Source organism: Prionailurus bengalensis, chromosome C2, assembly GCF_016509475.1.
Source record: "Prionailurus bengalensis isolate Pbe53 chromosome C2, Fcat_Pben_1.1_paternal_pri, whole genome shotgun sequence".
In the NCBI taxonomy this organism is placed as follows: domain Eukaryota; kingdom Metazoa; phylum Chordata; class Mammalia; order Carnivora; family Felidae; genus Prionailurus; species Prionailurus bengalensis.
Genome location: NC_057350.1, coordinates 19090001 through 19101523, shown reverse-complemented (window position 1 = coordinate 19101523; position 11523 = coordinate 19090001). Strand labels below are relative to the sequence as shown.

At 39.5% G+C, this 11523-nt stretch overlaps 1 long non-coding RNA gene and 1 other non-coding gene across 2 annotated transcripts; one reads left to right on the top strand and one right to left on the bottom strand.

Moving 5' to 3' along the window:
* Positions 1–137: 137 nt before the first annotated feature.
* On the bottom strand, positions 138–4466 carry LOC122491279. Its single transcript, XR_006299319.1, has 3 exons — positions 4305–4466; positions 3716–3863; positions 138–627 (listed from the first exon to the last, which is right to left on the bottom strand). It is a non-coding gene; the product is annotated as an uncharacterized LOC122491279 (long non-coding RNA).
* Positions 4467–8609: 4143 nt separating this feature from the next.
* On the top strand, positions 8610–8716 carry LOC122492458. Its single transcript, XR_006299645.1, has one exon. It is a non-coding gene; the product is annotated as a U6 spliceosomal RNA (small nuclear RNA).
* Positions 8717–11523: the final 2807 nt, after the last annotated feature.

The window sequence follows — 11523 nt, the reverse complement described above, 5'->3', positions numbered from 1 at the left end:
GGGAGAAACCCTTGCTCCCCGCAAAGAATATTTCTGGGGAGAAAAACTGGGCAAAGACAGCTTCTGTGGATTTGCTTTCGTGGTCTGCCCGGCCGGTCAAGCTAATGGCATCTTAACTCTCGGTTTTGTAAGGGTGATCTGCGCCAGGGTTCTCCATTTATTGAGCCATTGAAGGGAACTCTATAATTCGTATAGCTCTTTACAAGTTAGATTCGTTTGTGTAGTATACAGAGAATATAAAGAGCATGTAAAAAGGCATCCCGGTGATGCTGGCAGGCCGTTCTGCAGACCCAGAGTCTTAAGGGGGTACTTAAGAGGGTCCCTGGATGCGTGCAGGAGGCGAAAACAGAGTTTATGGAAGGTACAGAGAGAGTACGATCACAGACAGCGTCGGGGGGGATTCAAAGGAAAAGAGAGAGCCTCGTCTTTGCTTGAGGTCTGGGGTTTTTCACTGAGGACAGTCGGTGGTCGGGTGTAGGTGTCCTCTTAGGCATCCAGGAACCCGTGAGAACAAAGATGAGGGCCCAGGTCTTAACTCCTTCAAGCCAGGGTATCTTGGTGTCCAGATGTCTAGCGCAGGTGGTCTGGAATACTGTATGATAGCTTCCTCTGGTCCTTCTCACCAGACTAGGATAGAATAGGATAAAAAAAGTTATCTATTCTAAAGAAGTCCCTTACAAGGACGACATCCACTATTTGCATTATAAGGCATGTGTAAAACGGGGGTGCAGGTCCTAGCAAGAATAGCAGAGGGGGAAATAGAAGCAGGAAAAGGAAGAAAAAGAGTTTTATGGAGCCCTTCAGTTTCCCTATCTCACTGGGGTGGAATTTTTGGCTCATCCCAAGGGCCCGGAACGATGCATGGCACACAGTACGAGCTCAGTAGGTACGTGTTGAATGGGGGCAGCGTCCAGAGCAGCGTCTAATACCGTTGTTATAGCCCAGGATGTTATTGCTATTGAAGGAAGCATTCCGTGGATGGTAAGTATGATAATGCTTCTTATTCAAAGTTGTCGAATGCTGTGGCTTTACTTAAGGCTTGTTAAGTTTACAAATTCAACCCATGTCCTTCCCCCCCCCACCCCCCCCCCCGCTCCCCCCCTCCCCCCACGCTGGGTTCTGACTTGCCATGGGAACATATCACCACCAGGGGGCGGTACTTGCTAAGGAACAAATACCAGGCAGGGCTCCGTGCCTTCCCTTGGGAAACTGGGTGAATGTGGTGGTCGCGAATCACAAACTCCCAGTTATAAGACAGATCAGCACTTGGGAGCTAATGTACAGCATGACGACTATAATTAACAGTACTGTATGGTGTATTTGAAAGTTGCTTAAAAAAAAGTAAATCTTGAAAGTTCTCATCACAAACACAGTGAAGCGACTCGCGTTAACTTATTGTGCTAATCCTCGTGCTGTATGCATGTATTTTAAGTCTTTGTGCTGTACGCCTTCAACTGAAAGTGTTGTATGTCACTTATAAAACTGGAAGACAACAACAGAGACTCCCTGCCTCCATAGATGTGTCTCCGTGGCCTGAATTTTATATTCCCAACGGCTCAGGGAGTGTAATTATCTTTGGTTTTAAAATAAGAAATGCAGGGGCACCTGGGTGGCTCAGTCGGTTGAGCATCCAACTTCAGCTCAAGTCATGATCTCACGGTTTGTGGGTTCGAGCCCCCCACTGGGCTCTGTGCTGACAGCCCAGAGCCTGGAGCCTGCTTCCCATTCTGCGTGGCCCTCTCTTTGCCCCTCCCCTGCTCACTCTGTCTCTCTCTCTCAAAAATAAACATTAAAAAAAATTAAAATAAGAAATGGGAGGGGTGGAGAGGGGAAGAAATGTAAGTAAGCAGTAGAGCTTTGATAATGCCAGTCAAATTTTACTAGGCCACTTCTCATTTAAGATACAATTTCAAACTATGAAATATAGATACACATGTATGTATGGTGTGTGTGTCTTTTGCTTTCTCCTTAAACTTGCATACAATTACTCTCTTGAAAGATCTTTGTTTTATCAGTCCCTTTAGACTTGAACCCCATCTAGTTGCCTTCAGAACATTTTAGAGCCATATTTGAACAAAACCTCAGAACATAAATTTAAGCAAGTTGAATCCTATATATGTCACATTGGGAGGATAATTGGAAGTCACAAGTATCACAGAAATTAACTTGGAAGGATGTCAGTAACAGTAATGTCCAACAGGTGTTGAACATATGCCAATCAATCAGGTTTATTAATTCTTGCAACCTACTCCTTCAATAGGCACATAATAATCTTTATTTTCCAGAAGAGGAAATGCAAGTTTGGAGAACCTGGGAGAGCTACCCACAGTAGATCAAGAACTCCCCCAAAATATTTCCTTACACTAAATCTCCTTTCTCACCTCCTTCTTTACCAACTTTCTCCCCAAGTCTTAGCCTCACTCTCTCGGTCTCTCTCCCAAACAAAAAGAGTCATCAGGTCTGCAGCAGTAACTATCAAAGGTCGGCCTAGATGGAACATCTTGTTGTGTCAGAAAGCAAGAAAATACTCAAAGACAGGCAGAAACATGCTCAAAGGGCACAGGATCCAGCTTGACAAGGGTTTTCATTGTACAAATTTAGGACCGTTTAAAAGAATACTGATAAAGGAGTCTAACATTATTGTATATGTTAAAAATCCAGTTCATAGCGATACTAAAAAATAAATGGGAGCAGAGAGGAAGTTTTCTTTACAAAATCCAGAGGGTGGAACAACAGAATGGGGAAAAATCACCACTCTGCATCTACTAGTGTAATAATTGTTTCAGAAATGAGTCACTTGTGGATGCTAACAGCATTGGGGAACATTTTTCCAAGATCAAGATATTCTCCTGGTGTCTATCTATAACCCCAGAGGTTATCCCCCAAAGGGATAAAGGAAATTTCAATGGAGAAATCTACTGCACACCACCTTACCAAAGTGGTCAAAATTATCATCACCCAAAATGGGACCATCTGACACTATTTGTGCCTGGTTGTGATATAAACATCACCCATGTAGTATAAATGTAGTATAAATGTCTAACCTGATTCTAAAGAACCACGAGGAAAAGAAATCAGATATATCCAGAAAATGACACATTCTACAAAACAACTGGCCTAAGCTCTTCAAAAATATCGGTTCCACGACAGATGAACCAAAAAAGTTCGGGAGCTGTTCTAAATTAAGGGAGCCTAAAGAGATAGGCAATGAATGGCCATGTATGATCCTTGCTCAGGTTTGGGATTTGAAAGAAAAAAAAATCCGAGGACATTAGTATGACAAATTTGAATATGAACTGTATAGTAAATATTATTGTATCAATGTTGTATTTCTTGGATTTGATAACAGAATTATGGTCATGAAGGAGGAAATCCATGTTCGTAGGATGTGGGAATATTTAGGAGTAAGTATCCTCCTGCCTATAACTAATTCTCTAATGGCTCAGTAAAAATGGAGGGCTTTATATCTGGAGAGGAAGCAAGAGAAATTCAGCAAATGTGGCAAAATGTCAACACCTGATGAGGCTAAGTGAGGTGCTGATCATATTACTCTTTCGAGTGTATTCTGAAATTTTTCAAAATGAAAAGTTGGGGGAATAAACCACAGAAGTTTGCTCACATTGCAATGCTACAGGCCAGCTGTGGTTCAGCAATTTCATTCCAGAATCCAAACGGCCCCCCGGCCACCCCCCACCAGCCTGGGACTTACGGTTACCTGGCAGAGGGAAGGGAGAGTTTGGTCTGCTCAGTGCACTGGTTCTTGAAATCTTCTCAGGCTCACTAGCTCTCGGCCTCATGGTCCCCTAGCCCCAGCAATTTCAATGGCCAAGCCCAGTGGCAATCTGGTGGGCAGTGTATGCCTTCTTGGGATCCGGCGAATGAGGTTATCGAATTCAAGGAGAAAAATAACTCACTGACATCTAGAATCCAATAGCTCGGTTACCCTCCCAAAACTGGTTATTTTCCCAAGATCACTAGCTGATAAGGGACTCCAGCTCAGATCCATCTCCAAAAGTCATGCTTTGTTTTTCTCTCAAATTCATGTGTTTTTTTTAATGAAAATATTTGATTTTACGTTTTCAAATTGTTATACATTTATTTGCTTGAAAACTCGAGAAAATGTATAAGGTATACCTTGAAAAGTTTCTCTCCCAGTTCTTAGCCCCATTTATCCCCAAAACCTCACACAGGCTATCACTGTTACTAATTTTTTGTGTATCCTTGAGAGTTCTGGGTGCCTCTATCAGCTAACCCAAATGTATAAACTTATTTCCTCCCCCTTTACGACCTAAAATGTAACATACCAAATACATAGTTCTTTGCCTTGCAAAGCTGTGCTTTGAATCAACGTCAATCTGTTCGTACGGTTCTCTTGAGGATGGGCACCAAGACAGAGTTAAATACGCAAAGATTTCATTTGGGCTCCATACCAGTGAGAGAAGAGGGGAAGACTGGCTCCACGTGAAATCGAAGGGAAAGGAAGAGACAATGGAGGCATTCCATTCCGCCCCCCCAGCCAAGCAGGATAAGGAAGCCTGGTCAAGACCAAGAAAGGAGGGGGGACTCCTTAAGCCCAAGCCTACCACTAGAGGGCTCCCAGTCTCCCAGGGGCAGGCCGGCCACACTCAGCCTCCCGGCTGGGAGCAGCCGGTGGGAGGTGTGCCCTCAGAGCAAACGTGGTGGATTTCAGAGTTCAGTGTCTGGGGCTCTCGGTCATGACACCCCCCTGTAATTAGACATCTATGAAGCACTCAAAACGAGCTGTATTTAAGAAATCAAATAATTAAAGAAGCACTTGCCATGCATTTTACACTTACTACATAATAATCACACACAAACATTTCTGTCAATGATCTCATAGCAGGGCTCAACACCCTCCACATCCACGTGGCCTGAAAGGTACAGACAAACACACAACTCCTGAGATTATAAGAACACAGGAAAAATCAGGTGCAACTCAAGGCTTTTCTTTCTGTTAGTGTGATACCATGGGGCAAATTGGTACCTTCACTTTGAGGCAGCAGTGGAGAGAGAGAGAGAGAGAGAGAGAGAGAGAGAGAGAGAGAAAGAATCCATGGGCTTCTGGAGAAATGAAATGCAGTTGAATATAAAAATATACGTATCGCCCACTCCTTCTGCTAGCATTCGTCCTTTAAACCATTCCTTTCTTCCTCACACCACAAGAAAATCCGTTCTTTGTTACTAGTAAACAAGAGAGGACCAGAGATACAAATCACCAAAGTGAAAGGTTTTTTTTAGGTAATATTTTCTATTTCATTTTACAAATATGTGTGTGTGTGTGTGTGTGTGTGTGTGCATGCATGTAAGAATTGTGTTAGGAAAGTACATTTTTTGCTTCTAACCTTCATTAACAAATACCAAGTAATGCTGATTTAAAATGTTAATGATTCAGTAAGTCTTGAGGATGAGACATTGAATCACAAGTTGAAGGGAGTGTATGGATCATTTATTCCACCCACCTCATTTACTAGATGGAGAAGATGATTCACAGAAAGATTGGTATTTGGCTCAAGGTCATACAGAATGCTAGGGTAGCATCTGGGAAAACTGGAAACACCAGGGCACGTGGAAAATGCCAGGACTTCTGAAATTGGCATGTGCTCCTTAAAATGCTCTGAATCATCCCACCCTGCAACAGCCACACCAAACCCTTCATTTCATAGTTCTGGGAACACTGCAAGAATTCTCTTCCCATTTGCTTAGGAGTTCAAAGATGTACTAATCCCTCAAACACATGTTAATATGGATTTTCTTTGATGAAAAGGGACAGATATATCCTCCAGAATTAAGCTCCTCCTTCCTTCCTCCATCCGGTTTCAGAGTGAGTACCTTCCAGTTCACTTAGCGTCTTTCAGGATGGCTCCTGAGGGTGAAAATTAGCTAAAGTGATGCTCTTTGGTGAAGTGAAATACTTTCCTCCAGAATTCCTCTCCCTAATTATGCATAACTTCTTTTTTTCCCACGTTTTATTGTTGTTTTAAACTTTTGACTTTCCCCTGTCTTATTCCTTATTCCTTGGCCATGACACTTGCCTGTCCCTCCTCCTCTCCCCACCATCCAATCTTGACCTGCCCTGGGAAGAACACACAAGCTGAGTCCTGAATGCCCCAAAACCACCCACACCCACTGACTAACTCATGAAATGTAGTTACGTGAGGAAGTAAAAGCATGTATTAGATCCCAGATCTCTACTTCTTAGCCTTATGACCTTGGGACAGTTGGACCATAATTTACTTAAACATACTCTCTCTGAAGTACACTCAGGATATTTGAACTATTTTGCTGCAGTGAGCATCTGCTATCTAAAATCTGTGCACTGGTATATTTCTTCAGAAGAGGTTCCTAGCAGTGGAATTGTTTGGTCCAGGGTATATGTGTTTGAAATTTTGATAGGTACTCTGCCAAAATGTCCATCAAAGCCAGAGATGTGTTTGTTCCAGATGACAGTTGCAGATATTATCGTAGTGGTAAAAGGCTACACTTTCATGCATCTTTGAATTGGTGAATGGGGTCCAAAGTCACACCCTCTCATCTTCCTCCTTTCCCGCTTCGTATGCAAGAGCTTTTTAAATGTGGCCTGGCATTTACCTGTTTGAGTCTGGCACTTATCTGTTGGAGTACTCAGAGGAAATGCAAACTCAGAGCCAGTAATTTGTCAATCTCTGTTTCAAAGCGCTGGATTATATCTCTCAATCCTATTATAGATGCTTGTACTACCTAATTGTATATCTGCAATTAGAATGAGTTGTTCTATCCAGAGTTTCCTTAGTGTTTTCCTCTAGATTACCTCTCAAATGTTTTTAATGCTTTTATTGCTGTTTTACATTACACAAACAACATAACGTCTCTATAAAAATTCAAACCCATAGAGAGCAAAGCATGAGTTGTCCTTCCCAGTCTCGCTGCACCCTATATGTCAATATCTGTAGCTATATCTCAGCCATGCTTAGGTTTTCAGTCCATGATTTGATACTCAACTGCTCCGCGTACTGACAGTATTCAGGTTGTTCAAATGAATCCCCAAGTAGAAGTGGCAAAGGCAGTGAAATACAGGGACAACTAGAGAAAGAAATAGAAACTCCCTGAACAGTTCTCTGTGACAACTGTGGGAGTATTTTGATAAGTGTTGGCAGCAGGACACTGCATGTGATGTGGGGAAGGAAACCTTGGCATTCGAACAAGCAAATGGTTTGGCGACAGTTTATTAAATTTCTGCAATGCTTGCAAATGCCAGTAACGCTTTCTCAGACCGCAGACTTACTACATGTGACAGGTTTGGGAACGTTTCACAATTGTCATCAAATAAATGGCCCTTCAAAATTAAAAAAAGTATACGAACTCTGAATAATTGTCACCACTGAAACACAAGCCTACTGGAGATGATATATTTAAACTTGTGTATTTTGGTTGCTTCTGTGCCACAGAATCAAAATCTAAGCAAAGGCACCCAAGCACAATTGTAACTCAATCCCACTGGTAGGTTTTGGGTCAACTATTAGACTTTCTTTATACCAAATAAAAGTCCACATTCCTTCCTAAATGTATTATCTGTAAATGCCTACATTTAAAAAGATTTCAAAGCAATAGCTACCATTATGCCTTAAGGAACTAGAATAAGAAAGAGCAAACAAAACCCAAAGGCAGCAAACGGAGGGAAATGAGGAAATTAGAACAGAGATCAATGAAATAGTGAACAGAAAAAACAACAGAGAAAATGAATCCAAAAGTCAGTTATTTGAAAAGATAAACAAAATCAACAAACCTTTAGCTAAGCTGACCAAGAAAAAAGAGAGAAAACACAAATTACTAAAATCAGGAATAAAAGAGGGCACGTTACTCCCAACCTTCTAGTAATAAGTTAGATTTTAAGGAAAGCTATGAACAACTATATGCCAACAAATCAGATAACTTAGATGAAATGTACAAGTTCCTAGAAAGACACAAACTGCCCAAACTAACTCAAGAAAAAAATTAAAAATCTGAATAGGCCAATAATAAGTAAAGAGATAAAATTAGTAATTTAAAATTTTCTTTACAAACTCTTCCGAAATATTGGAGAGGCAGGAACACTTTTAATTCATGTTATGAGGCCAGAATAATCTGATACCAAAACCAGAAAAATATATCACAAGGAAAAAAAAAAACTGTAGACCAAAATCCCTTATGAATATAGATGTAAAAAATCTTCAACAAAATACTAGCCAACTGAATCCAGCAATATAAAAAGATTGTATGCCAGGACCAAATTTATCCCAGAAATTCAAGGGTGGTGTAATATATGAATATTAATCAATGTAATACACTATATATAGAATAAATGACCAAAAAGACCACATGATAATCTCAACAGATGCAGAAAAAGCATTTGATGAAATCCAACATGCTTTCTTCATCAATACGCTCAACAAATCAGGAATGGAAGGGAACTTGCTCAACCATCCACAGATAACATCATACATGATGCTAAAAGACTGAATACTTGCCCTTAAGTGAGGAACAAGAAAGAAAAGGATGTCCACTCTTTCACTTCTATTTAACATTGTACTGAATGTCATATCCGGACAATTAGGCATGAAAAGGAAATAAAAGTGCTCACTTCAGCAGCACATATACTAAAATTGGAACAATACAATGAAGATTAGCATGGCCCCTGAACCAGGATTAGACACAAATTCATGAAGCATTCCATTAAAAAAAGAGCAAATAAGTATCCGGAGTGAAAAAAAAAAAAAAGAAGCAAAACTATCTCTATTTGAAGATGACATGATTTTGTACATAGAAAATCCTAAGGAATCCATTAAAAATGTATTAGAACTAATAAGAGTACAAGACGGTTGCAGGATACAAGATCAATATACAAAAATCTATGGTATTTCTATAGACTGGCATTGAAAGTTCTGAAAATAAAATTAAGAAAACAATACCATTTACAACAGCATCAAAAAGAGAAAATTATTTAGGTATAAATTTAGCAAAGGAAGTGCAAGACTTGTACACTGAAAACTACAAAACATCATTGAAAATAAAGACCTAAAAAAATGGAAAGATATTCTATATTCATGGATCAGAAAACTTAATATTGTCAAGATGGTAATACTCCCCAAACTGATTAAAAGATGCAATATAATTCCTATCAAAATCCCAGTTGGCTTTTGAAAAAAATGGACAAGCTGATCGTAAAATTCATATAAAATTGCAAAGAACCCAGAAAAACAAAAAAAAATCTTAAAAAAAATGAAGAATAAAGTTTGAAGAAGCATGCTTCCTGCTTTCAAAATTTAACTATAAAGCTACAGTATTTAAGATGATGTGTCACTGGCTTACAGATAAACATAGAATGATGGAAAAATTGAGAGTCCACAAATAAACCCTTACGTTTATGGTCAATTGATTTTTGACAAATGTACCAAGACATAATAGGGAGAAAACAATATCTTCAATATATATTTCTGGGACAACCAGATATCCACATGAAAAGAACAGAGTTTATTTCTGAGATATATTTCCCATATCAGACAACATACACAAAAGTTATATGACTTCTTCACAACATATACACAAAGTTAATTCAATGGATTATAAACCTAAATGAAAGTGGGAAAGCTACAAAACTCTTAGAAAAAAAATTAAGAGTAAACCATTTTGACCTTGAGTTAGGCAGTGGTTTCTTAGATTTAAAAAAAAAAAGCATAAGTAAAAATAGAAAAAATAAATTGCACTACATCAAACTTTCTGCACAAAGCATCAAGAAAGTGATTAGATTTCCACAGAATGGGAAAAAAAAATTGCAAATCATATATCCGACAAGAAACTTGTATCCAGAACATATAAAAAACACAACTCAATAACAAAAAAGGGGCAACCAATCTAAATTAAAAGTGGGCAAAACATTTGAATAGACATTTATCAAAGAAGATATGCAAATAGCCAGCAGGCGTGAAAGCGACATCACTAACCATCAGGGAAAGCACATCTAAACCAAGTGAATTATTACTTCACACCCATTAGGTTGGCTATAATTAAAAAGGCAGTTGTTAACAAGTGCTGATGAGGATATGGAGATACTGGAACCTTCAGGCACTGCTGGTGTGAATGGAAAGTGGTACAGCTGCTTTGAAAAACAGTCTGGCAGTTCCTTGAAATGTTGAATGTACAGTTATCGTGTAACCTAGCAATTCAACTCGTAGGCATATACCAAGAGAAATGAAAACATACATCCAAACAAAAAGCTATACCTGAATATTCATAGCAGCATTAGCCATGATAGCCAAAAAGTGGAAACAGCCCAAAAGTCCAACAACTAATGGATGAAAACCAAAATGTAGTGAATCCATATGTCAGAATATTATTCATCAGTGGAAAGGAATAAAGTACTGACACATGCCACAACATGGATGAGTCTAGAAAACATGCGAAGTAAAAGAAGCCCATCAGAAAAGATGACACAGTGTAGCGTTCAATTTATATTGAGTGTTCAGAACAGGAAACTCTATAGAGACAGACAGTAGGTTAGTGGTTGATTAGGACTGGAGGAAAGGGGTTGAGACTGAGGGTGAATGCAATGGGTACTAGGTTTCTTTTAGGAAAAGACTAAAATGGTCTTTTTAAAAAAATTTTTTGAAGACAAGTATTGTTTATTGAAAATTTGTTTTCTGTTTTATATAGATGTATCTGTGGGTAACAGTTGTGACAGTCAAAATAAGATGTTCTAAAATTAGATATGGCGATGGTTTCACATCCCTATAAATATACTGAACAACTGAATATACACTTTAAATGGGTAGATTGTATAGCATGGGACTTATACCTTAACAAAGCTGTTTTTAAAAACAATTCTGACCAGTCTGGCTGGTCAGGTATCCTTTTGAAAGGATACCTTATTCCTACTCCCTTGATCATGACACTTGCCTGCCTCTTCCCAGAAAACTTGACATGCCCCAGAGAGAAGGCAAGCTGGGTCCTGACCACGTAAAGCCACCCCAAATTAGTTGGATACAACCAACGTGAAATGCCGGTGAGATAGCACAGCTCCAGAGATAAGCTGCCTTTGTTCAAATCCCTCCTCTCCACTTTTTAGCCCTTGACTTTTATTAGTTTATTTGCACCTCATCCTTCTAATTAATCATAAAAAATTGGAGCCATTATAACACCTTGTAGCATCTGGGGACAATTAAAGCAGTTAATACATAGGCATTTAGCACACTAATGGGTATACTCAATGAGATCAGTTTTTGTTACTGGGAGTTGCCTGTTCATACTCTGACCCTTGTGGGTCTAGTTCTGGCCACATTTGGATGATTTCTCACTTTACTTCACATGGAGATAACATCAGTTGCCTTCACTGGGCTCTGTTACATAGCAGAAGGCACCAGGCCTCTTTGCTATGCCGTGGGTGGGCAGCACAGCCATTTGGGCATGGGAGGTAGTTTAGTGCAAATCCATAGTTAAAGGGAATTATGTGTTTTTAATTAGGACATTTTCTGCATCAAGTGTGTAACAACT